The 27279-nt window shown below is 38.5% G+C and overlaps 1 protein-coding gene and 1 long non-coding RNA gene across 2 annotated transcripts in view; both read right to left on the bottom strand.

Moving 5' to 3' along the window:
- Window positions 1-27279, bottom strand: part of GABRB1 (gamma-aminobutyric acid type A receptor subunit beta1) — a 378808-nt gene that overhangs the window by 325763 nt on the left and 25766 nt on the right. The window lies entirely within an intron of this gene.
- The window catches only part of LOC132692553 (uncharacterized), a 33337-nt gene continuing 10517 nt past the window's right edge, over window positions 4460-27279 (bottom strand). The window contains exons 2-3 of the long non-coding RNA XR_009616428.2: window positions 5936-6046; window positions 4460-4674 (exon numbers count right to left, since the gene is read on the bottom strand). This is a non-coding gene — a long non-coding RNA (uncharacterized LOC132692553). The remainder of the gene's footprint in view (window positions 4675-5935; window positions 6047-27279) is intronic.

The raw sequence follows: 27279 nt of genomic DNA, 5'->3' as shown, positions 1-27279 counted from the left end.
CATCATCTAGGCTTGAGGTGAAAGATTACCCCCCATTTTTTTTTTAAAGTTTAATTGGCAACTTGAAGAAGATAAGAAAACTAGATGGAGTCCTTGCTTTTCACACAAAGCAAAGAGGTCAACTTCGGTCATGGATAGAATTCTGAACGGTTTGTGTGTTTTGCAGGGACAGCCACATTGCCCTCTCTTTCACAAAATACAATATTTCTTATTTTTGCAAGCAAAAGCGGGTCCTGTAACACTGACTATAGCTAGGGGAGATTATAGTTAACTGGTCTTTTGCAAAATCAAGCAGGCAGACAGAATGATGGTCCGTAGCTCATTCTTTGCATAAGGAATAGCAGTTGGTAGTTCAGTGGTTAATAATGTATCATTTGTTAAATACTGAATACAATAAGAATTTCAAACATTTGGATCCTTGTGATATTAGCTGGCCTTCTCAATGACACAGCTATAAAAGAAAGAAAGAACCCTTTCTTCAGGGCTTAAGGCTCAGAACCCCATGGTTCTACCTTACCTTGCTTCCTGCTTCTCGAGCCTCATTCCTGCCACATTTCTCCCTTTCTCTAAGCCTGGCCATGAAAACATACCAGGCTCTTTCTCCTGGGATTTTGTTTTGGCTCTTCCCCAGACTAGTACCCCCAGTCTCTATATTGCTAGATGCTTCTCCTTCTTCAGGTCTCCATTTGGATGTCTTTTCTTTAGAGAGATGCCCCCACCTCACCACTGAAAATTATTTTCTTTGACTCAAATATTCCTTTCTCATCCTCCTATGTATAATATAGCATTTGTTTATTGTCTGCCTCTCTTTCATTAGGGCAGGGATTACACATGTCTCCTTCTGCACTCTATCCTCAGCATCCTGGACTGTATTCCTCCCTATCTAGTGTTCAATAAATGTCTGCTGCATGAATTCTAATGCCTCATATCTTTCTAAAAGTAGAAAAAGTAGTACTTTCTACTTTTTTTCTTGAGAGAGAGATAAAGAGCAGGTGGGGGAGGGGCAGAGAGAGAGGGAGAAAGTATCCCAACAGGCTCTGCACTGGTTAGCGCAGAGCACAATGCAGGGCTAGAACTCACGAACCGTGAGATCATGGCGTGAGCCAAAGTCAAGTCGCATGCCTAACCGACTGAGTCATCCGGGTGCCCCAATATTTCCACTTTTTTTAAAAAAATGTTTATATTTTAGAGAGAGAGAGAGTGGCAGAGGGGCAGAGGGGGGGGGGACAGAGGAGGATCCCAAGCAGGTTCTGTGCTGACAGCAGAGAGTCTGATGTGGGGCTCCAACTAACAAACCCCGAGATCATGACCTGAGCTGAAGCCAGCCTCTTACCCAACTGAACCACCCAGGCACCCCTCTACTTTTAAAGTGCTGTCATAGTAGGGATGTCTTATACTATTTCATATCTCTTCTCTATCATCACTCTTCTCTAATAACAATACTAAGAATTAATATACAAATTATCATTTCCATATAATATTATGATATATAGAAATTACTGTTTTAATATATACATAATCAAGAAGGTAATAATTTCTCTCAGGTTTGAAGTAAATTGCTGGATTGCAAAAACAATGCTAGCTTCTTTGTATCAAAAGGCTGTTACCTCTTATTAAATAGCGTGCTAGAAGCTTTACACACATGTTCTTCTTTAATCCCTGAAATAATCCTACATTAAGTTTTATTATCCTTATTTTCCATATGAGGAAAACATACCTTAAAAACATGATGCTAATTTGAGAGAGAGCTAGTTTACAAAGATCTGTCTGACTCCAAACTCTTTTCACCATACTATGCTGTTTTCTCAATGTGTTTTCAAAAAGTTTATTCAAAGGAAAGTCCCATAATACTATGGAAAATTTTAGGGTTACCTGTCACATGATTTGACACTATATATTCTAGAATTTGACTTTCCTGCCTGAGAAACCCTGAAAATTAAGTATTAATGTCATGACTTAACATATTTGTTAAGTTAGATGCCCAAAATCTTAGCTGAGTCTAGACTGAACTTCAGGTATGTCTTCAGATGTCTCATGAACTGATGAAATCGACAGATGGTCATCTTTCCCCAGTGTCTACTTGCTTGTGGAGAACTGTACCTGCCTATTTTCAGTGGGGAAAGTTGCCTAGGGGATGAGGGGGTGAATCTTCCTGTGCTTGTTTAAACGGAGAGAAAAGTGGTCAATGGGAAAAATAGCCTGGGTCATTGCTATGATGGTTAATTTTTGTGTTAACTTGACAGAAATAATGGATGCCCAAAGGGCTGGTTAAACATTATTTCTGGGTGTGTCTGTAAGGGTATATGTGGGAGAGATTAACATTTGCTTCAGTAGACTGAGTAAAGACACCTATAGTCACAAATGTGGGTTGGCATCATCTACGCCATTGACGGTCCCAAGGAAACTAAAAAGCTAAGGAAGGACGAATTCTCTCTCTTCTTGAGTTGGGGCATCCACCTCCTGCCCTGAGACATTTGAGCTCCTGGTTCTTGGGGCTTTGGACTTGGAGTTACACCATTTCCCACCCCTGGTTTTCATGCCTTTAGACTGGGACTAAATTATACTACTCCTGGCTTTCCTGTTTCTCCAGTTTGCAGAGGGAAGATTGTGGGATTTCTTTGCCTCTACAACCAAGTGAGCTGATTCCTACAATAAATCTTCTCTAATATATATTTGCATATATCCTCTTGGTTCTGTTTTTCTAACCCTGACTACTACAATTACCCTATGCCATCCTCATTGCCTAAGTATAAACACTCTGGAGAAAATGCAGGCAGAGGTTGACTGGACTTCTCAAATTCCTGAAGTACTTTGTGAGACATAGGAGTATAAGCAGTAGAGCCTAGGGCCACAGGTAAAAAAAAATGTGGTACACAATGGGGAAGCCAACATTGCCCTCAGTTCTACACAGGATAGAGTATGATCACAGCACTACGAGAACAAAAAGAAATCTAGTAACATTTTAGCACCATGAATATGTCAGGATTAGGAGAACCAGAGTGATCACTCCCTTGGAGGTGTCAGAGGCAGTACGGAAGCGTCACACAATAGTAGCCCCCCAGACACTGAACACCAGCAAGAGGACTGTCTTGCAAGAACTATGAGCCCTATTGGAGTGATCACATGAGGCACCTCTGTGGACTCCAAGCCATCCTGTGACACAGGTAGGGGTTAATGAGCCAATGAATTGAGAGTGGTATAATCTGACAGGTACAGGAGCATTTGTATTCACTCCACAGACCATGCTAGGGGTTTCTGTTCTAGTTTTCGGCTTGGCTTACCATGCCCATTATTGATACTTCGGTGACTTCTGACTTCTTCATTAATGAAGTTCTGAGTTCAGATGAGCCGAATGCTCATAATTTCCTTTTTTATATCAATAATTTGCAATAATACTGTCCTTTCTCCAGCTTTTGCCTTTTTCATATTTATTTAAAAAGCCTCTAAACAAAAGAATGTATCAAAGACTTCATTTGGGTGGGTTGCTTTAGATAAAATATCTTAAGAATTATGTAGCCAATGGCTTTCTTAAAGAAAAATAAAAAGATTTTTTGGCAAGGAAATTCCATTTCAAATTCAGAAGAACCATTAACCATTTCCCATAGACTAAAAATTTATTATTAAACAGTTGAATGTTTGACTAGGAATCCTCAACATCTGGAAAGCTGTCATCTTTAGAAATTCTCTATGTTATTCTCTGAATACTTTGAGCTAATTGTAAGAATTACAATTCTTTGGGTAACATAGTATTTAAAATCAAGAATAGTAAGACCATGAGGATAAAAGAGCTCTTTCTAAATTGTCTTTATGGAAACAGTATATCGGCATGACAGATTGTTATAATAAATCACTCCTCCCTGTATCCACTCCCTTTTGCGATGTGAGTTGGCTACTCCTATCAAAAGCTGGAGTCTACTTCATCTATCTAGGATGGCCTCATGACTTGCCATGTGGCAAGAAATGGCACTGTAAACTCTCTCTAGGTCTTAAGAGGCCTTGCAGCTCTGTTCTTGCCTTCCTGGAACCTTGAACTACCATGCTGTGGAAGTGAGACGCCAGCGAAGTGACAGGTAGAGCCAGCCCGAATTGCCAGGTGGTAATAAAGCTGTTTGCAATTGACTTGTCAGATAATTGCAGACACATGAGTGACTCCAGATTAGACTAGCAGAGCACTGCTCAGATAACAACCCAGATAATCATGAGATTTTTTTTTTGAAAGAGAGAGCGAGCAAGAGTACAAGCAGGGGAGGGGCAGAGGGAGAGAGAATCTTACAGGCTCTACATTATCAACGTGAAGCCCCACGAGGGGTTCCATCTCACCGCCATGAGACCATGACCTGAGCTGAAATCAAGAGTCCCATGTTTAACCAACAGACCACCCAGGCACCCCATGAGGATGTAAACACTGTGAAAGAGAGAGAGAGCCTATAAGTCCTGCATCAAAGATGCTCTGGTACTTTACATTTATTTTCATTAGGCTGATATTGAAGTATAGGGATGAGTAATCCTGGTTTGAAGGCATATGTGAAGGTCGAAAATAATTAGGCTTAACCAATTCAGTAGTGATAGGTTATACTGATTACCATTGAAGATCTGAAAGACAAAATACAGCTTCTCCTGTGTTTGCCTTGCAAAGCCAAAACCACATATTGGCAGAAGCATTCCCAGAGAAGGCTGAAATAGAAATGGAGTGACATTTCAGTCCAACACATTCTATTTATTTAAGCTGTTATTGATGTTTGTCCTTGAGACTTTTAATTTAATTTATCCTCCATGAAAGAAACCACAGCTACTTTACATTTATATTGATGACTTACTCTAAGAATTCCTTTGATTAAAAAATAATCAGTTTTAATTTAAAGGAATCAAACTGTATTTTTTTTCTTGTCTTCCCTCTCCCTGCCCGCCCCCCCCCCCCCCCCGCCCCTTTACAGCTGAGAGTTTTCCATGTGAGGCAACACAATGCTATAACCCATACACATGGGCTGGGGGACTGGGGTTAGGTGACAGAGTGAGATCTCTGGGGGCCTAATTGTGGCTGAGTCTAGTGAGGTAGGTCTTTGATCAGAAGATGAAAATAGATGAGTAGAGTTTAGGAGAAATCCAGAACAATTAATGAGTGGTGTGTAATAAAGGTAAGTTTGGGGCATCATCAACAGATCTAAGGTTTTCAGGGTAAGGACTGCAATTCCAAAGGAGAGGTAAGTCAGGTACTGGTAGACATTGGTGTGGGGCATGAAGAGTCTTGGAGTGGGGATAAGTAGCTAATGATTGATTAGCTACGTTGACAAGCAATTGTGTACCTGACAGAAGACTTAGGGAAGATCTGAGGGAGGACTGCCCCACTTTAATCACTGATCAGTTCCCCTAAGCAAGCCTCTCACCCCAGTCCTTAAATACGAAGCTCTTGGTATACATTTGTCACTTTACTATGATAATCATATGATATGATAATTGACTTTATGAGAGCATATATTTAATAAAATAAGACATTAAGAAAAGCTGGTTACCAAAAATTTTAAAAAGGCAAATAAGCTTTGACCTACCTTGTGCTAATACATAATATATGACAGGTGTGTGTGTGTACATGTGTAATGACAGTCTCAAGAAAGCTAAAGTATAAAACATCCAATAGGAAGCATAGGTCAGTGTCACTCACCAATTTAAATGAACTTATTTGCAGAATTGAGGACATTATCAAAGGCCCGAGTTTCAAATCATCATTAAATCATTCAGAACCCATCGACACAAAACTAATGGTCCCCCAAATTCATCTAGTGCTGTATTGATTCAGGTGTGCTTGCAAAGCAGGGTAATCTATCCTTTTTACTTTTCTGTTGTAAAAGCATACTATCAATCAAGACTTTTCTGTAGCACTCTAGCAGGAGAGGTCAAGGGAGCCTATTTCTCATGAATACCTGATAATTTCACATACTTGATGGTATATAATCCTCCACTGCAGGCAGTATTAAAGTGAATTCCATGATTTCCCCCATAAACTTGGCCATCTCTTGAATGGGTGATGTCAAAAGAAGTTCAGAATTACCTTATTTACAAAGATAGAACATTATGATGAACAAGATCATTCTTCTAAAAGTGAAAATCTAGACGTTCTCAGATAGTTACTAAATGAAGTATTTTTCATGCATAAATAAAATACCCTGCAGAGTATTACAGGGAAGAGAGACCTTAGAGATACTATATCTTAACACCCTTATTTGAAGTTGAGGAACTAAGGCTCATGGATATTAGTGACATGTCAAGGTCTGAGGCAGAACATATACTTCCAGCCTAATACACTTCCTGTGGCACCAATTCCCCTACAAATGGGGATATGACCTACAGAAGGTAGGCAAGATAATTTGAAGTCATTTAAGAAAGAGCCAGAAAAATGATACAGTGAGAATGATACCCCTTTTAAATATTTTTCAGTACTTCTGACTTACATCTAGTGGAAAGCCTTGGTGTAAAACTAGCGTAATGGTTAATGCCTCTCGTAACATCTACTAATTTCTGATTTTAACAAATGGAGCAGGTCAGGGTCACAGAAGACAGCAGCATCTACCTAGAATTCAATGGCATTTATTAATTGCATTCATTTTTAAAGTTATCTACTATTTTTCAAAGTGACACTTGTTTTCCATTTAAAACAGTGATAGGTTTCTTTTTAAAAGCAAATTAATTTTGGTAACAAGATAGTGTTGATACAAAATATTATGTAAGTAAAAGCTCTGGTGATCCCTGGCTGCTACAGAAATTGTAAAAGTGGTATCAGGGGACTAAAGTTGAGTGAAACCCAATATGGCAGAATTATTTATACCACTAATTGTAATATCATCAAGTGTTATATTTTTATAACTTCATATCTCTTCATATCTTATCTAGAGTCATCTGCAGCTATTTAACAATTTTGTGAAATTAGCCAAGCCAGCTTTACTGTCCTTATTTCATAATGGAGGATAATGAAGTTCAGAGAAATGAAACAATTTCTATATGATCACAAAATAAACAAATGGCAGAGTCCCAAGAAAAGTTAAAATCATTTTCTACAGAGGTTAATCTGCCTGTTACACAGCCCACTCTTCTAGCAAGAAACATTCTTGCCCCACCAGTTAATGGGAATGGAAAGTCTGCTGCACAAAATAGCCGGTAAGATATCGGTTAGATATTTTATGGGTTTTAACACCTAATACTATGGAAAAGCTATTGCAGTCTCTCCTATCTAAAACTTTCAATGCATGATAATTGGATAAATTAATATGCATTAGTCATCGTGTATAAGGAAGATGGAAGTGATAGATGTTTTTAAAGTATAATACTATGATTCCTAAACACAAAAATCCTATACTTTATTTGAATATGGTGTATAAAATTCAGAGAATAAAAAGACAGATATAATACTAAATGTGTGGACTGGACTAATCACCTGAATTGGGTCAAGTTTATATGTGCTACTTCAACACGCATCATTTCATTGAACCTTCAAAACAACCAAGTGGTTTAGGTTATCTTAATTCTATATATGAAGAAACTGAGGCTCCAAGAACTTAAATGCCAGGGCTAAGGCTTGTTGAATAGTGCCCTGATATTTGGACAAATATGCCTCCATTGCCATATCCCCATAATGATTTGGGAAAAGAAAAATCTGACTTTGTGGCTGTGGCTGATCCATTAAATACCGTGGGTCTTAGTTTTGGACAGTTTTTCAGAGGTATCAAAGGCTGTATTATATCATCTTAAACTGGGATTATTTTTAATTCACAATCTTCCGTTCCTCAGGATGACTATTCATTGTAAAACATAATCTTACAGGATTTGACTTAAATCCCCTTCCTTTTCATCCCAGCTTCTGCATACTATTCAAACTATAAACATAGATCCACCTGATGTGCTGAACTTGCATATTGAGAAGGCTTCACAATACTGTTAAGTATAGTTAGAACAGTTTGACCCATAAAGACATAAATCTAAACAAATCCCCTTTGTGTTTACCCACAAAATTGTCAATTGGAGTATGACTAGAGAGTTGCCATATGCATCTCCCCCCACCAGATCGGCAGAACGTTCACAAGACCTTCAGGGTCATTGTTTTTGATTAAGAAATTTGTCTCTTGAAGGTCTTATTAGAAAGAACAGGAGTTACCTAGGAGAGACTACACAGCAGTCCATGCTAATGTGTCCATTTATCATAATACACTGCATTTCTGACAAGACTTCACACTCACTTCTCTCTCATTCTTCTAACTCTTAACATCTCAAAACTTACAGAATGCTATTATTAGTTCCGTTTCACCCATGAGGAGCAGGAAGTGCCTGTCATTCGTCATGTGTGTAGAGCTAATTAGTGGTAAAACAGGGCCCTAGTTCTTTGTTGAATGGCCAAGGGTCTTTCTATGCAGAGAGTAAAATTCTGAAGGAACAGGACACAGGATGGAAAGATGAATTGGAGGATAAAAGACAAGGTCTAGGGGCTCCTGGGTAGCTCATTCGGTTAAGTCCAACTCAATTTCGGCTCAGGTCATGATCTCTCTGTCCTGAGATAGAGCCCCTGCTAAAGAGTCTCTCTCTCCCTCTGTCCCTGACCCCCTCCCTCTGTTTGTATGGGTTCTCTCTCTCTCTCTCTCTCTCTCTCTCTCTCTCTCTCTCCCTCTCTCTCAAAAAAAAAAAAAAAAAAAAAAAGTCTAAGGAGTAGCTCTGTGTCCAGGAGCAGTGGCCAATAATAAGTCATTGCTGTAAGAAAAGCTGGAAATAGGATGACAGGGAAAAGACACCTAGAAATAGATTACAGTCTTCTAGGGTGTTACTGTTGAAAGATATCTTCAGGTTCAGTGTTCTCACACTTTTATTTTACAGATGATCAACATGAGAGCTGTAAGAAAGACTAGGAAACGAACAGGACAACACACACAGAAAGGGGAAAAAAAGCAGAGCTGAAATAAGTCAGGCTTCCTGACTTCATATAAGGTGCTTCTATTCGCCTTGCAATTGGCTGAAGGATGGTTTAGACAGAATTTTAACTAGATTAAGATTATTTCAGTAAATAGTGAAAAGTTGTGGCATGGAAGTGGCAGTTTTTATGGAAAGGGTAAGAATGTGGGATAAAAAACAATTGTGAAAGAGGGGGGAAAAAGAAAGAATAGCCTATACCTGCAATTAGCCATGCATCCACTAAATTTTTCTAGTGACTGATAATACAGCAATATTTCTAATCATTAATAAAAACATGAGCTAATGAAGCCTTTGGAAAACTTCTCTGCAGGTTATGGATAAGCTAATTTTTAGCAAAGGGTGAAAGTGGAACCAAGTATCTCATGTGGTTTCCCTAAAACTTTATTTAGAAGGGTGTGATATTCTGTAGGCAAACTCTTCCTTGAGTTCTTGTGTGTTTCTTAGCATGATTGAGAGAATGTGAAGTATTTTTAGGGAATGTTTTGACAGGATATACTTAGCAATTTGTAAATAATAGAAAACTTGCTGATTGTATATTCTACTCAAAATACACTTGCCTCAAAGGCATTTTTAAGGAACATAATACAGATGACAAGGAATAAGAAAAATAGCTAGTCTATGGATATTTCATGTTTCACTTCAGTTCATTATTTTTGTTCCATGCTCCAGGTGGATGGTAAGGAGGTCATCCTTTCCACGTGGGTTGCTTAATGCATATTGTGTGCAAAACTTAAAATAGTTTGTGGCCTAAAGTCTGTAAAGGACCGCTCTATTCAAAAAGGAAGTCCAGATCCCAACAAACTAAGAAATAAGGGAGTACATAATAACCTTCTATAGAAACTAACATCTTTAAGTCAAGATCCAGTGATACCCTTAGTAAGATACATTGATTTGGGGGACTCAGATACATTTCAGTTTCCGATAGAGTTCCATTGTATTTCCAGGCTTATGCGACAAGCTTTGTGCCCTGCCAAAGTTCCTTTGGGTAGGGGTAAAGAGGAGGTGATATTTAGGGTCTGTGGGGGTTAGGGAGAAAAATAAGGTTGAGTATAGCCTTGGCTGGTTTGGCAGATGGTATGCCACGCTGAGATGATTTTATAGCCTAACTTATGGCATGAGAGACGGTTAATTCATGATTGGGTCTCAAGCCTGGGATCCTAGCAGTGGGCCAAGGAGGAAAGAAAGTTGTCTTCAGTCAGCTTCTTTAAAAGCAGAGCCTAGAAGGGGGATTCTTGGAAAAGCCAATTATATAAGGGGATTCATTCAAAAAGGTAGCAGGAGATATGGGGATCTGATGAGGAAAACAGTTAAGCAAGTGTGGGGAAAATCTTGGTCTGTCCCTCACCCTGGAACACAAACTGCACCACAGAGTCGGTCCTACCTTGAGACCAGGATGCTTCCCTTTTTATATCATTGACTGCTGGCTGCTGAGAAGAGTGTAGGTAAGTTATCAAGCAAGAATATCATTGAAACAAAGGCATTCTCCAAAAAAGGGAGTCACTGGGATCCTTCACAGGTCTGCTCACAGCTGTTGAGAACAAATTCATCAGACCCTTCTCGGGAGTCTAGGCCAGCCCCCAACGTTCTAGACTGGGGTTAGTAGACCAATTCGGCTGTAGGGATGACTCACAAAAGAAATGGCCAGAAGCCCATGTTTAAAATAACATATGGAACTCTTATTGGGCCTAAACAGGTGTGTATTCAAGGGGCATGTGGCTGGTCTGGTTATGAGACAAAGCAGAGAGGTACCTTAGGCTAGTGGACCATTGAATCAAGAGCTTCATGGGAGCAAGACTTCCCCCAGTGACTGAAGGAACAGTAACAGAGACCAGCTTTTGCTGAGGAAAAGATGGACCAGGCCTAGACAGGAGGTCAGGGCCCTAGCCAAGATTGCTGAAGACAGAAAAGAGAGACAGTCCAACCTGGGGAACTGGAACGGAAGCCAAGAAACAAGGCACCTGCTTGGGAAGCTGCATCTGACTGGGAAAATAGAGTGAAGATTAGGGCGTGTTTATGGCTTGGTGAACACTCCAAGACAAGGAGTCCCCCATCCATGCAAAGGTTACACAAGTCAAACTCATTCCAGACTCCACTGGCTGGTAGATTTTCATCTCTGGCTATAACTTAATAATCATTTCTGGATTGATTCAGGCAGGTTCCAAGGGGGCCTAGGTTTCTAGGCCTCAGTGACTCTCACATTTTTGGAAAAGGAAGAGGAGAGTTAAAGTCCTGGAAGCGCTAATCTTAATGGTCTTAAATATCCACTGCCAGGAGCTGCCCCCATCGATGTGCTGCATCTCTTGTTTTCCCTTTACGTTGTTTCCACCTGCGTTCTATTTCATATGACCCCATATTGGTGTGAAAACCAGCAATTTCCATAAAGAACAAATATCTTTGAAAGGACCAAATCTCTTGTTAAGGAAAGAGACAGAAACACACAATATCAAGAAGAATTCTCCAGATACCACAAACACGCTGGTTGGAAGCTGGGGTACAAATTTCAGTCCTTTTTTCATTATTTTTGGAGAGAAAGTTTAACATTTGATTCACTTGCTTGATTCGCCTGCTGGGAGAGACAGGAAGACCAAGCATAGATGGCCTATTCAACCCCAGCATTCATGAAAACAACTCAACTTGGTCTGCAGGCTTTATTTCTAATTGCGTCAGTACATTAATAACTGATAGCATCATGTATGTGTCTCCAATTTGTGTGTATTTCAGAGTAAGTTTAAATTCTCATAACATTTGCAAAAGCTAATTTCGCTGGTACCAGTGGGATTGTTCGAGCGTCACTCTTGTGGGGCCAGAAGCTGCATGGAAGAAAAAAAAAAATCACAGGATGCTTCTGATTTGCTGCTGCAGCAGGAACATTCCCAGCAGTAGCCCTGCTCTCCGATTTCGGCTGATTTAATTCTAAGTGTTAGTGGCTCCTGCATGAAACAGAAACGACTTACACAGCCTCATATTGGCAGTGAAAATCCTCATGGAAGCCATTTTTAATTTTGGAAGAAACTTGCTCTAAAAACAGCTCTTCCTCACCAGACCTTGGCAAGAAAGGAAGGAAATTCCTCCATTTCAGTAACATAGATATTTTAAGTGATTTGCCCTTAAATGCTGAGATAATCCTAAGATTTTCCTAGTACCACATCTGCCATTTAGTTACTTTTGGTACTGTGCAGAGAAAAGATAAGTGGTCTGAAATTCAATTAACAGTTGCAACCTCACTGATAATTATAATTCTTTTAGTGGGAGCCCCGTTCGATCTTTACATGACAGCTGTATACTCATATTCTAGATAAGGCTCAGGTGGCACATCTTCTGAACACTTCCTTCTGTGACTCCTGCCCCTGAACTTTTAGCATGTTGTGTATGCCCTAAAAATATAGTAATAATTCTGTAACAATAGCAAACATTGAATGAGCAATTCTTATGCATCAAGTACCATGATAAGCACTTTATAGCCATGATATCATTAAAACTTGCAAGAATTCTACGAGAGATGTAAAATTAGTATCCCCATTTCACGGGTAAAAATGCCCTGCCTCTCGCATCTCTGCCAGGCAGTCCCCCTGCTTCCTTACTTAGTGCATTTTAGAAAGTATTTTATCAAATTTAACCAAACAGTAGCTTTACATGCTACAAGGAGGATCTATTTCTGAAGAGCTGCAAAATACTTTAAACTCTTGAATTGTATGCTACTTGTAGACAGAGGCTTCAACGGTGCGATTGAGCCCATTGTACATGTTCTTTAATTTCGTTCCTTTTTATACAGGCATTTTTAAAATATGCAGTCTTTCAGCATATTTGTTTGTAAGGATGTTCTTTATATATATATAATGAGCGTTCACCATCCCATTTTTCCCTAGAAAAACTACTGTTAAAATATCATTACAAACTCTTTGACAAGAGCAATGTTGTTTATGAAATTCTATCAGAAGAAATTTGTATTTATCTTATACATATTCTATGTACTTTAAAAATGATCCAATGACACCTTGAAATTAGTGATATTCCCCAATAAAAAAATGGGAGTGAGAGATACCTAGTAATCTATATTTTAGCCATCAACTCACAATAAACTCTCATCCCATGGTGTTCAATGACATCTCTGTATTCTGGCTGCTTACTGACCTCATATCAGATAAAGAGTTCCCTTAAGTCACTTATTTTTAAGTAACGGAAAGATAACTTTCCTATCTCTGTAGCAAGCGGCCTCCAGTTCACTAACATGACACTCTAGATGGTGCCTAAGTAAGAGAAAATGTTGAATCCTTCCTCTGAGCACCAAACTTTTATATTTATAATTGTTGGTTGTTTAAAAGCAGGAGAGGGACGCCTGGGTGGCTCAGTCGGTTAAGTGTCCAACTTCAGCTCAGGTCATTATCTCACAGTCCGAGAGTTCGAGCCCCGCATCGGGCTCTGTGCTGACAGTGTGGAGCCTGGAGCCTGCTTCGGATTCTGTGTCTCCCTCTCTCTCTCTGCCCCTCCCCTGCTCATGCTCTGTCTCTCTCTGTCTCAAAAATAAATTTAAAAAAATTTTAAAAATTTTAAAAATAAAAAAATAATAATAATAAAATAAAAGCAGGAGAATGTGGCTCAACAGAAAGGCCAAAGTAATTTCAGGAAACAAAGAGTTTCTTCAAAGTATAAATAAAAGGCCAGTGTTTCTAGCTTTTCCAGTTTTGAGTCATCCTAAAATCTGCTTTTTACTCTTTTGGCCTTCTCTTATTGGGTTCACATCCACTTTAGTCACTTTCCCATATAGATCTGAGCTTTGTACCCACTTAGAATACTGTATTACCTGGTGTATGTTTGCAGTTTCAACGTAACATCAAAGATGCTTAACTGAAAGTATTTTCTCAAACACTTTGAGAGTATGGAAGAAACAGGAAAGAATTATATCAAATTAAGGAAAATAACTTGCCTTTATATGCTTGTGATAGAATATATCCATTTTTTATAAAGACTGTTGTAAATACTTTCATACCTCTGAATGGTGGCAGAGGGATGATGTTATTTTCCTTCCTAGCATGTCGTTGATGAGTTTACTCTCCTCATCCTTTCATAATTTCCAAAGCAGATAAGGAGAGAAGCAGCCAGGGCCATTAAGAGTCTGTATTTAATTCAATTCTGGACACATTTTCAGATTAACTCTATGTAGTGCTTTAATATCCTTTCTGATAAGTGACAGTGTATAGGTCTTTAATAAGAACTATCTACATGAAAAAGACAAAACATTGTAAGGATGCTAAATGGCAGAAATATTCAGCAAATACTCGATAATGGTGACGCTATCAGTGTTTCAAATCACATTAACAATTCCAGATAAATTGTTACATTAATTTAAAGCACTGCCAAATGGGCTGTATAATTTCTGAATGTTAATTAAATTAATGGCAACAAATAAATAACAGTTTTCAAGAAATTTATCACAGGAGAAAATAGAAACCAGCTTATTAAATCCATTTGTAGCCATGATATCATTGTAACAGTATGTACAGTATATAACTAAGTGCCACGGAAATGTCACTCTTAGGAACAAAACATATATGAGTAGATTAAAATTTACATCACGGCCTGATCATTATGCAAACTCATGTTTTCCGTCAGACAGAGAAATATTATCAAACATGGTTCCACATAGTGAAAATTGTATTTAGCTAAATATAGAAATAAACCAGTAGATTCCTTTATAATGCTGCTTATATAGTATGGACTCCACTGGGAGTCATAGTAGCAAACTAACATTTCCTTTTTCTCTAGGAGCAATGCCCTTTTGTAGCTTGAAGAATTGCTACTAAAATATGTTTAGCTTGAATATGTAACCTGCTGTGAGTTATAAAATATTAAACTCTAACCTTCTTCCTTTGACTGTGATACCAAAAGAAAACCTCAACAATGTATTCTACCAAACTGTAATCCATGTGTAATCTCTATGGTAAATGTCATCACTTGCTTAAAATCGTAAAGCCACAGGAAGCCACTACTCCTAAGCACTGCAATGTAATAATAATCTTCTTGATTGAATAAATATACTTGAGAGTCAAAGTTTACTTGAGAGGGCACAACTTAAAAAAGAAATCTGAAGCTTTTCCAAAGCATGAAAATATCCAGTCAAAATGACTTTTTGCCTTGCATCGTCTCTACTTGTTTTTTTTACTGATGACTAAGAGATTACAATGACTTCATTTCCTCTGTAAAAGAGCTGTTTCAGGTAATTTACAATCACATAATAGTTCTCAAGATATTCTAACCTCAGCTTCATCATCCCCATCACCTTCACCACCCAATTGAAATAGAACAGGAATTCTATGCTTTACTGAAAAATAGGTTATATGTACTATGTTTCCACTAGTTGACTTGAGAATAAGGAATCTAAAAATAGAATAAAGTTTATTCAATATGTATCTATTGAATGTCTTCCATATGCTTGACACTTCTAGTTCTGGGAATACACTGAAGAACTAGAGAGAAGCCCCCATCCTCTTGCAGTTAGCATTTTCTGTTGAAAAGAGATGGGAAAAGAAAACACATACATAAGAAAATATGTGCTATTTTGGTTGTTGGTAAGTCCTATTGATAAAGTAAAAATAAGGTAATGAGAATAAAGATTGCAAGGTGGGGGCTGATTAGAGGGTGTGTAGGTAGGGTATTCAGGGAAATCCTCACTGAGGAAATGATATTGGAGCAGAAACCTGAAAGAAGGGAGAGAGAAAAATCATTCAGGGATCTAGATAAACACATTCCTGGCAGAGGAACCTATTGCAAGGACCTTGCGAAGGCAATGCGGGGAATGTTTGAGGAAAGGAATGGAGGCAGGCGTGGCTGGGGCTGTAGGAGTACAGGGGAAAGTGGGAAAAAGTCCAGTCAGAAAGGTAGCTAGGGCCAGAATGACTTTATAGGCCAACTTAAGGCATGGTATTTTATTTTGAGTGAAAAAGAGAAACCACTGAAATGTGGAAGCAAAGGAGGAACATGGTCTGACTTGGGGTTTAGGAGCATCAGTATTGCTCTGGCTGCTCTGTTTCCTATAGATTGTAGGGGCTTAGCACAGAAGCAGAAAAATTAGATCAAAAGCTTTTGCCACCACCCAGTACTCCCAATGGCAGCAGATATGAGAAGTGATCAGACTCTGAACATAGTAGGAAGTCAGAGCATTTGGGCCTAGCTGAGGGATCTAGTAGAGGATGTGAGAGTCATTAAGGATGACGCTCTTAAATGGATGATCTCAGCAGTTAGAAGGACAGTATTCTGTCTTGTTGAGTTAGAAAAATTATGGGCGAAGCCTAGGTCAGAACGGGGATAAGGGAATCAGGCTTTGTTTTTGGGCATGTTAACTTTGATATGCACATTAGACATCTAAATGGAGATGTCAAATAGGTAGTTGGATAAGGAGTCTGGAATTCATGCTTGAGATAGCTGACTTTGAAAGTCCCTAGAGTAAAGCTGATATTTAAAGCCATTACACTGGATAAAATCACCACTCAGGGACCAGGCTGAAAAGAGCAAATCTAGGAAAAAATGAAGTCTGGGGTTACTACAAAGTTTAGAAGTTGGGAGATAATAAATAACTAGCAAGGGGAACTGAGAAGGAGTGGTTGACAAGGTAGGGAGAAATGTACACTGAGTTGTATCCTGGAAGCCAAATGGACAAAATATTTCAAGAAAGAGGGCAAATGCAATATCCTCCCTGAGTAAGGTGTCTGAGAATTGGCCATTAGGTATAGTAACAGAGAGGGGTTTGTTGATTCAGATGTGAGTTGTCTTGGTGGAGTAATAGAAATGAAAATCTAATTTCAATAGGTTCAAAAGGAAATATGAAGAGAAAAATTGGAGATACTCGTATAGTCAACACTTCTTCTAATGTTTTTGTTATAGAGAGAAAAATTGGACTATATTAAAAATAAAATATACCATGGAAAATAGGAAAAGGGAAGGTTTTTTTGTTGTGTTTTGTTTTTTTTCCTGGAGCGGGAAATGGAAGGCCCTAAAGGGGTGGCAATCTAAAGGATTTTGATGAACAGGGGTGGGAAGAAGACCGTTCTAGTCAGAAGAGCATATATAAAGCACAGAATTATTTTAGGAATAGCAGTGAGAGATGTGGCTTGAGAATATGGCTCCTGGGAGCATAAACTGGAGTGAAGAAAATGCAACCAGGAAAGTAGGTGAGGGTCAAATTGTGGAAACTACTGCACATTGACTGAGAAGTTTAGAATTTACGTAATGTAACACAGAACAGCAGAGATGTTTCAACAGATGTGTATTTTTAATGGTACCTCTGGCAGAATGTTTGAGTTGGAAAGTAAATTGGAGGATTGCGCGGAATGGATGGAGATAATTAGAAAATATCTTTATTTTTTAGAGGAGGGGTGGAGGCCTCAACCAGGAGGTAGAAATAGGACAAATTTGAGAAATATTTCCAAAGTAGATAATCAGTGACTGAGCAGAAAAGGAGTCTGGTGACAGCACCAAGGTTTCTGGAGGGTTTGGGAAGATTGGTGATGCTTTTCATGTGGGTAAGAGAAGAGGAAAATATTGGTTTGGGGAAGTAGATTTCCTTTTTACACCAGATTTCCTGATCCAATGCTGATCTAAATTAATCCTATGTAGGGCGATTCTGAGTCCTTCAAAACTGGGGATGGGAAGGTAAAATTCAGAGAAGAGATTCGATTGCAATAAAAGCTCAAAGTGATAACAAACAAACATGGAGAAATCATCACTTTCTGGAGGAAGTCCGGTCTTGGCTCTCTTTCTGTTGTTGTTCATTGTCTCCCCTTCCTGAAGCCAGGGATTTTCTGTTCCAGGCATCTAAGCAACTGCTCTCAGGGCCTTGAAAGCTGATCCACACATCTTACGGCTAATTTATTAAGTTGGTTGACTCAAAATGGAAGACACTTTGATGAGTTACAGGTCTCCCGCTTAACATTTATCCCCTGAGTAGGGACATATAACAAACACTAACACATAATTTGGAACCTATTGTGTCTCCCTCCTCCACCAAAAAAAATTTTCAATAATAATTAAATAAGTGCTGTTTTCCCATCATCAATTTTTATTAAGGTTAACCTAGTTTTTTCCAGGCTTAAGAAATTCTGTGACCCCAGGTTTATCAATGGTTTCATTCTTTTCTGTACTTCAGATGGAGGCCATCTTTTCATCCCACATTTCGTAGCCTATGGGTACGAAAGCAGAACAACCATCATTGTTCAATTTGTGGGACTTGTTCACAGTGCTTGGCTAATCTGAAGACTGGCAAGCTGTGATTTCACCCAATGATTTGGAGTTCTCATATCAAGAGGAATTTAAAACAGAGAAATTTCAAGGCATTGCCATTCACTGCTCTTTGGGATTGTATTCTGAAGTATCCAAAGGGTTTATTTTTTCTCTGGTCTTAAAGTTCTTTACATGATACTTTCTTTATCTTCCTTCGTGTTTTTAGGATGTCAGTTTGTGAATGGAGCTATCATTGTGAGTGACGAGCTGCCTAGCTAACCTGGGAGAGCTGAGAAATTGCATGGCTTCAACAACAAGGCAGCTTTCCAACTTACGCTAAAGGGGAGAAAAATATCACATGTCTGCACAAAATAGACAATGCACATTTGGGTTGAAGGGAAGAAACCTTTATTATGCAAGGGATGAGACACTGTTTTTATTAAGAAGGGTTGTAATTGGTTTGAGGCAGCATTACATACTGGTGTGTGGGTTTTAATATGCCATTTGTCTTTCCAACATCTATTGCCATTTAAAATGTCACCAGTTTTTCCCAGTGGTGAGGTAAAACCATGGGAACGGCATTCAAACCACTTCACAGAGTACAAGCCAATTTTAACAAATTCATAATTAAAACCCAGCCAAATCTCTCCTTGCACTGCCAACGTCCTTCCTGTGTATTTCCCAATTAAATATCCTTTCTATGAGGAAGCAGGCTTCTGGAGATGCCAAAACTGAATCACTAATGTCTTTATAACAATGAAACCTTTCTGTTCTCATATCATTTTCAAATGCCTTAATCCCATTGGCTTTCACAAACATTTTGAGGGATAATACACCCATTACCTCATTCAGTAGATATTTATTGAACACGTACTACATACGAAAAACTGTTCTAGACCCTGGGGAGCAAAACAATGTCCTTGCAGTCAGGGTGCTGCCATTCTAGCAGAGGAAGTAAATAATAAGTAAATAAATAAGTAGACAGATTCAATAATATTAGGCTGATAAATGCTGTGAAGAAAAATAAGGAAGAGGAAGGGAGAAGAAGTGTTTCCATTAGAATAGTTTTAGTTAGAATAGTCAAGAGGACTATTTGAAGAGTTGTCCTGTTTTTGTTAGAATAGTCAAGAAAGGTCTCATTGAAAGGGGGACATTTAAGTAGAGAACCATATGGGACATAGCATTCAGGAAGGTAACTCCAGGCTACAGGTAGACTCATCTTGAAGCTAAAGAGGCTGAAGCTTTCAAAGTCCCTCACTTAAACAGACTTCTGCCAAGGCCCTGGAAAGGGTCCTAGCTATGTGTTCACAGGGTCATATATTTTTTGTAAAGTTTGCACAATAAAGAATTTTAACCACAATTGGTTATATGTTTGCTGACTCTTTCCATTCCAGCTCCTACCTCCAGCCCATTTCTCTCCTTCCTATCAGGTGGTATTGGTGTGGCCAGGGCATTGTTGGGATCACAAGGAGACTCATTTATTTTGGTTTTCATGGGTTTATGTGGTTTGTAGTCATTGTTTACTTAAGCTATTACCACCTTCCCAGTTGTAGGTGTATCCAAGTATATGCCTACATCCACCGTGCCAAGGCAAAAAATATATAATTAATTAATAAAAATATCATTATGCTGTTTGCCAGCTTATTCAAATTTGTAAAGTACTGCCATTTATTCGGTTAAATATTCACTTTTATATCTAATGTTTGTATTTTTATTGCCTGAAAACAATTCTCAAAATTGAATAAGCATTAGGCTCGTAGAACCTTTTAGGCAGCACCTAGGGAGTGTGCTTGGCATGTTCTTTTTTTAAAATATAACTTATTGTCAAATTGGCTTACACACAACACCCAATGCTCATCCCAACAAGTGCCCTCCTCAATGCCCATCACCCATTTTCCCCTCTCCCTCACCTCCCTGTCCACCCTCAGTTTGTTCTCTGTATTTAAGAGTCTCTTATGGTTTGCTTCTCTCCCTCTCTGTTTGTAACTATTTTTTCCCCTTTCCTTCCCCATGGTCTTCTGTTAAGTTTCTCAAGATCCACATATGAATGAAAATATATGATATCTGTCCTTCTCTGACTGACTTATTTCACTCAGCATAATACCTCCCAGTTCCATCCATGTTGCTGCAAATGGCATGTTCAATACCTGCATGGGGGGAGGCCAGTAGAACTTGAGCAAAGTGAGTACCAGGGAGAAAGATGAGAGACGAGCTTGGAAAGTTCCAGGGAGATTGCTTAGGGCCTTAGAAGCTAGAACAAGGTTCACAGGTTTTATTCTAATGAAGAGGAGAAGCCACTAGAGGGTTTTAAAAAGAGAAGTGATATAACCTGAACAGTGTTTTAGAAATATTTCTCTTGCTTCTATATGGAGAATGGATTCATTAGTGGCAAGATTGGAAACTGGGAAATCAGTTAGGAACTACTGCAGTGATTCAGGGAGGAGATGATATGGCTTGGATTTGGGTGGTGCTCATGAACCTGGTAAGAGTGGTCAAATTTGGAATAGATTCCAAGTGTATATTTGAATATATAGGATTTCAAATTTGTTTTGGATTTGTTGATGGGTTGGATGTGAAGTGTGAGAGAATTATAGGTGATTTCAAAATTTTTGGCCTAGGTAACTGAGTCAATGGTGGTGCCATTTTGAAATGGAAAACACTAAGGGAAGAACAGGTTTGGAGTAAATTCTAGACTTTGTATGTATAAAATCTGAGATGTTTTCCACACATCCAATCAGAGATATTGGTCACATAAATTTCAGTTATCAAAGCACTACTGTTGGTGTTTAAGGACAAGGACTGGATAAGACCACCAGTAGGTGAAGAAACCACGACAGAAAGAAGTTTAAAAAACTCATTGCTTGCCGTGAGAACACTAGGTCTCCTGACATTGATAACAGTTCTCTTTCCATTGCAATCTTTTTATGAGAATCAGAAGACCAGTAAGACAATCTTCTGAATGTTATGGAAAGTTAGAAAATTCTGTTTGTGAGGAAGAAAAATAAAATATTGTGTCTTTCTAGAATAAACTTAAATGTTCAAATCAAGTTATGTCAATATAACCAATTTAAAACAAACTGCCTTATCTGTCTCGCTGGCATTTAAAACATACACATCCTCAAAGAACATTCTAGCTAGGCCAAATTATCCAGGGAAAGGCATAATATTTTTCTGGTGGAAACAAGTTTCTATTGAGTCAGCAAAAGAACCAAGCAATAAATTAATCTCTGCCTTGTCAAAAAAAAAAAAAGACATTGCTTCAAGCTTGACCTGAAGGAGTCACTAGAAATCTAACGAGAATAGCTCAGGACTGGAAAAATCCTTTTGAGAAAATGACCCTGCCTGGTTTTTGCTCTGTTCTTAGTGGAATTTGATAGAAATGGCTTACAAGTGCCCCTTAATGTGATGCAGTTCAAATGCTATCACCAGTGTCACATCAGATGGGAAGCAGGCTCACCAGGACCTCGGGACCCAACAAGGTGCACAGCGGCATAAATGAAAAGACCTCATAATAGTAAATAATGCAAGAAGGTCTCCAAGGAGAAGATAAATATGACTCTGATCTACCTTGGCAGCATCATATCTGTCGCTATTACAGAATGCAGAATTCAATGTGAGGATGAAAAGTAAGAATGGCTATTACCATTTGGAAGTTGAGAGGGGATAAATTGAAATAAGGCTCATGTGACAAATTCACCTGAGGAAAAGCAGGGCGCACCACAAGATGAATCAAAAGAAAGTATTAACAAGGTAGTCACACAGTGATGAGCATTTGGGGGAGAAACCGTGGGTTGATAAATGTGATTCTAAAAAGACCACTCCCCCAGAGGAATTGCTTTGAAGATGAGACATTTTCCTGCATTGACCTAAATGCTTTCCGTGTACCTTCTGCGTGAAGCAAAGGCATCGTGGAATTTGCCTTGCTCACGAACATGACTTATTTCTTTTAGTTCAGTTTATTCTTCAAAACACTAGGTAACTGCAGGTATTCCTGCAGAAAAGCAGGTTATTTTCTTGGGAGGGTTCCCAAGGAAGCCCAACTTCCTTACTTCTAACAACCTGCTTTTTTTTTTCTCTCTCACTGAGTCCAGTAAAGGAAAAATAACAATTTTATTCAATTTTATGACTCCTCAAACCTCTAATTGAATTATCTTCATAGAGGAGACCAATAATGCAATAGAAAAAAGTATCATACGTGTAGTTCACCTCTGTTAGCATCTTTAGAATGTATGCAGTGGGGAAAAACAAGCAAAAAGTCATTTTATTTTTCAGAATCAAGTTTTGCCTTGGGAGAGTTGACAGTCCAATTACTGATATACAGATTTCTGACCCAAAGAGAAATTCAAATCACACATCAAAGCCATTTGAAAAGTGGGAGCACAGGAAGCATCATTATATTCTTAGGAAAACATTTTTTAATAGATGGATTTGATAACTATTTTGTAGTAATTGTGTGGCTCACAATGATGGGATAGAAGATTAAATATGTTTATTGTAGATTCACCACGGGACATTAATTCTTCAATTGAAACCATTAAATCTTGGAATTAGACACTTACTTTTAACAGCAGAATGCTTTAAGATGAATAATAGTACGATTTGTCCAACCAACTCTGAATAACATAATGGAGAACGAATAGGGAAATGGGGTGGATCAACACTGCACATTGACCTTCAAGTGCCATCTTTTTTTGGGCAGCTTACATGACTCATCCTAAGGCCATTTCTATACTGGAAATTAACTGAAGCTTCTGAATCCACTAAGATCTGCCTGCCAATCTGCACCTTGTAGAGAGAAGTGTTAAAGTGGGAAACTCTCAGAGGTACCAAACATGCCACTAGCCTGAGGAGACACCATAACAAGTTTTTTAACCACATGTAAAGTCGAAGGAGAAATTTCTTGTATGCTTTCTACTCAACTGCAAACTCTGTAATTCTTTACTTACACTTCTATGACTAAAAATGACATACGAAGGTTAATTCCACAAATAATCCTCACCAATGCAAATGCAGAATTGGTGAAAGGGCTGCCTTCATTCTTCAGTTATAAGGTAAACCTCTGGAAAGCTGAGATATTTCTGTTGGGGTCCCCCCCCCACTCACACACACACTGATAAATGACAAAGCCACTGTTTACTTTCTCTGGGATTCAACAGGTGATGATGACTTTACAGTGGCCTTACAGTTACAGTCTGGCAGGCCTGTATTTATATTCTAGTTCCCTTATTTATATTCTACTTCCCTTATATTCTAGTTCTACTTCCCTTATACAGCATGATGCTGTATATGGGTTACAGCTTATCACCCACGTGGAATATATGTTAGAAAGTTCACCACTGGAGGTCATATTTATTCCTTGAAGCCTGTTCTGACAAATGAAATCCATGAATTATAAAGCATGGGAAGACCTTGTGAACTCTTTCCTAAGGGGCTGCTCTCAGAGAGTGGTCATTCAAGTATACTTATCTGGGTAGAGTATAAGGTAGTAGAAAGAACACAGGTGAGGAGCAAAGATGACTCCCTAGTTTGATGCTTGTGTAGTCCCATTAACAGAAATTGAGAATACTGGAAATGCTAATTTGGGAGAAAAAGGTTACAGTATGTCCATTTTGGGAATATTGTATTTGAGAATTGCTCATTTTTATAACTGGAAATTATATGACTAGCAAGCAATTGAATAAGGGACTAAATATATGGAGGACAGATTGGGACTGGAGCTATGTATTTGGAAGTCAACAGCATACAGATTATATTGAAAGTAATAAAATTGGATGTGATCTCTAAAATGCGTATTTTAGAGAGATGACTTGGCCCTCTACAACTCATCTTTGACTATCAGGGACAGAACCCTGGTGTCCATGTATTCTAGATTTTATTCAGCATGGAATTGCTTATATATTTTTTTCCTTTGGTCTTTATGTTGTACTAAGAAAATATCTTGAGAACTACACAGAAATCTATGCTATTAAATAGCCTTTAGGTCTAATACATTCATTATTCCTCAAACACTAGGAAACGACATTAATTAAAGTAACATCCATGAACTGGCCATATGAAACAGAGAAGCCATGGGGCCTAGTCTTACCATAGGATGTCACATACTACAAAGAAAACTTAGGGTTGAACAGTATGCTTCTCAACCCAGTCAGCTACCGGTGAGTAAAACTGGACTGTGAAAGGACTAGGAAGTGACTCCTATTTAGAGTATCCTAAATCTTCCATAGCGTAGAGAACTTTCTCTAAGATTGAATTAGCTCATAGCATTCCTTCTCGATTTTGCCTAGCATGAACATTAAGGTGATATTTGTGCCAACTGAACTGACATTTTTCTCCAAGATAAATTAGACTCAACTGCAAAATTGGGTATTGCAATCTCGCTAAATACACATTAATTAATTAATTAATCAATTAATTAGATGAACCTCAGCATTGATCCTTAGTAGGCACTGCCATTTTATTTTTTTCACTAGAAGATATTCCATTTGTCACTCTGCTTCATATCCTGCTTTAAATCCAGTTTTCTGTTTCAAAAAATTATCCAAGTCCCTTAGTAAATAAGGGGTAGAGAAAAATGACTGTTTATATCTATTAAAGTAGGCAAGAATGACAATTACAGGTTCGTCATACAAGTAGAAGGGATTTCAGAGGTACTCTAATACAACTGTTTTCAAGCCCTTTGTATGAAACCCTACAAGGAGTGCAATATGTAAAACAAATCTGGAACTTCCCCAATGATGCAAAGTCCACCATTAGCTTCTCTGGGCATGCATGGCTTTCAGGGCACGTATGTGTAAGTCCAAGAGGCACAGTTGGAACATTCCTGAGCAATCCAGCTCCCCTCTGGATGTGAATCATCTTTCCAAACGTGGATGCATGAATATCCAGGGTTTGGAAAGTTCCTCTAGTTACATATCTTATGAGGTATACCTTGCCAAAGGTTCTCTGCATGTCTAATTAAATTACTTCTACTAGTAATTCCTTGTCTACAAGGCATTCGTTTATTTTTTTTAAAAGATCTATTTATGCCTGAGAGAATTCAGGTTGTTCAGTCAGGCATGATTTCCACTTATAGAAACCATATAGACTTTTTCCCAATAGATTCTATTTGCGTATTTGTTCAATGACCTGCTTCTGTATACAGGTCAGTGACTAATGAGAGCTTCTTGAATGATGATGGACCCTTCTGCACAGAAATGAAAGCTTTGTTCTCTAAATAGAAATTCTAGATACTATCAGTGTATCTAAAGAAGTCTTGGCCTTCTTTAACCTTACAGATTATATAAAACTATCTTCCAAATGAATCATTTGCCCGTTACAACTACAGCTCTGGGCATCTTTTGCAGGTGGTCGTTTTTACTATTGCATATTGTCATGGAACATCCATGCTGTACATTGTGTGTTCTCCAGGTTCCATCTCTTGGTCAGAGCTTTTCCCTTTACCATAGCTATAATCACTTCCTTTTAGGAACCTACTTAATCCCACTTCTGTCAATATTCTGTATAAGATCTCTATACTAGGGTAAGAAAGACTTGCCTAGCTTCAATAGTAGTGACTATTCCATGTTGATGATTGTGTCTTTCTGGGACAGGCCAATGCCAAACTGCTGTCTGTATTTGCACAAAGTATACACACTCCTCTCAGGAGTTGTATCAGATCCACAGCTCATCTTATGAGTTGAGGGGGAAAAGTGAATCAATTTTGGAAAGTTTATTATGATGTACGTAGTTAGCCAAGGTGGATGTGCAAGACGGTGACATATTACATAACTAAGCTTATTCGTTGGACGTTAGTTGTAGTGGGTGTGCACTGAATAAACTAGTTTCTCAGAAAACAATTCCAATTGTGTTACTACATAAAGGAAGTCATCTTTATTCTAGGCATTAAATGTGCTAGAATTGTCCTATCTAGGTTCTCTTCTGATGGTTTCTAATTTTATTTAAGATTTTCATAGTTAATCTTTTGTTTTGCATCTAATGTCAACACTATGGAGAAATTACATCTATTTTTTTGATAAAGAGAGAGCTAGCAGGGGAGAATGGAGAGAGAGAGAAAGAGAGAGAGAGAGAGAGAGAGAGAGAGAGAATCTCAAGCAGGCTTCATGCTAGCATGGAGCCCAATGCAGGGCTCGATCCCATGACCCCGGGATCATGACCTGATCCTGGAGAAATTAGTTTTAAATAATGAGAATCATCATCTTAGTAACAATTCGTTGGATCACATGACATTAAAAAAATCACAAATGGCTGCTATTTACTAGAAAATTTTCACCAGGATCATTAAAGAAATCATGTCTTTTCTTACCAGATTGAAGGCTCAATCAGAGACACAACGATAGAGACCTAGCTTCCTTAGTTCATTTGTCTCCTCCTTATTGTTATTGGTGGTGTAAAAGTAGAATGAAGAACTATATGTTGGACCATGAGTTATGGTCTTATAAATCACTTCTCAGTCTCTTTCCCTTTCTCTCTCTTTTCCTCCCACTCATTTCAAACAGTGTGGTAAAGACTGTGTCAGGACACCAGTTCCTAGACACCCCGCCCTACCTCATTCATCCCCTGACGAGTTAGGGCCTTAGGAGTCCTTGCACAAACCCAGGCGTAAAAGGTGGGAAATCAGTATTTATTAGTCCAGGCAAACTCAAGTGAAGCAGAAACACTGATTTTGAAAAAAAAAAAAAAAAAAAATCTTTTTTTTTTTTAATGTTTACTTATTTTGGAGAGAGAGAGAGAGACAGAGTGCAAGCGGGGGGGGGGGGGGGGCAGAGAGAGAGGAAGACACAGAATCCAGAGCAGGCTCCAGGCTCCCAGCTGTCAGCACACAGCCAGATGTGGGGCTTGAACCCACGAACCATGAGATCATGACCTGAGCTGAAGTCAGACATTTAACCAACTGAACCACTCAGGCACCCCTGAGAAAATGCTTTCGAAGCTGAATTAGAGAAGTTGGCTTCTCAAAAGGACACAGTGAAAATAATTGATTTTAATTTTTCTTCACCAAAGAAAATGGAGACAAATTTAAAGACCTCTGAGAGAATAGTTCTTCCTATGTTTCTATGGTTTTGTTTTTAATCAATTTAAGCTCTATTTTTCAATAAGGGTAGGAATTAAGTGCTCTAG

This window comes from Panthera onca, chromosome B1, assembly GCF_046562875.1.
Source record: "Panthera onca isolate mPanOnc1 chromosome B1, mPanOnc1 haplotype 2, whole genome shotgun sequence".
Classification (NCBI taxonomy): Eukaryota; Metazoa; Chordata; class Mammalia; order Carnivora; family Felidae; genus Panthera; species Panthera onca.
This window is presented reverse-complemented; position numbering and strand designations above follow the sequence as displayed.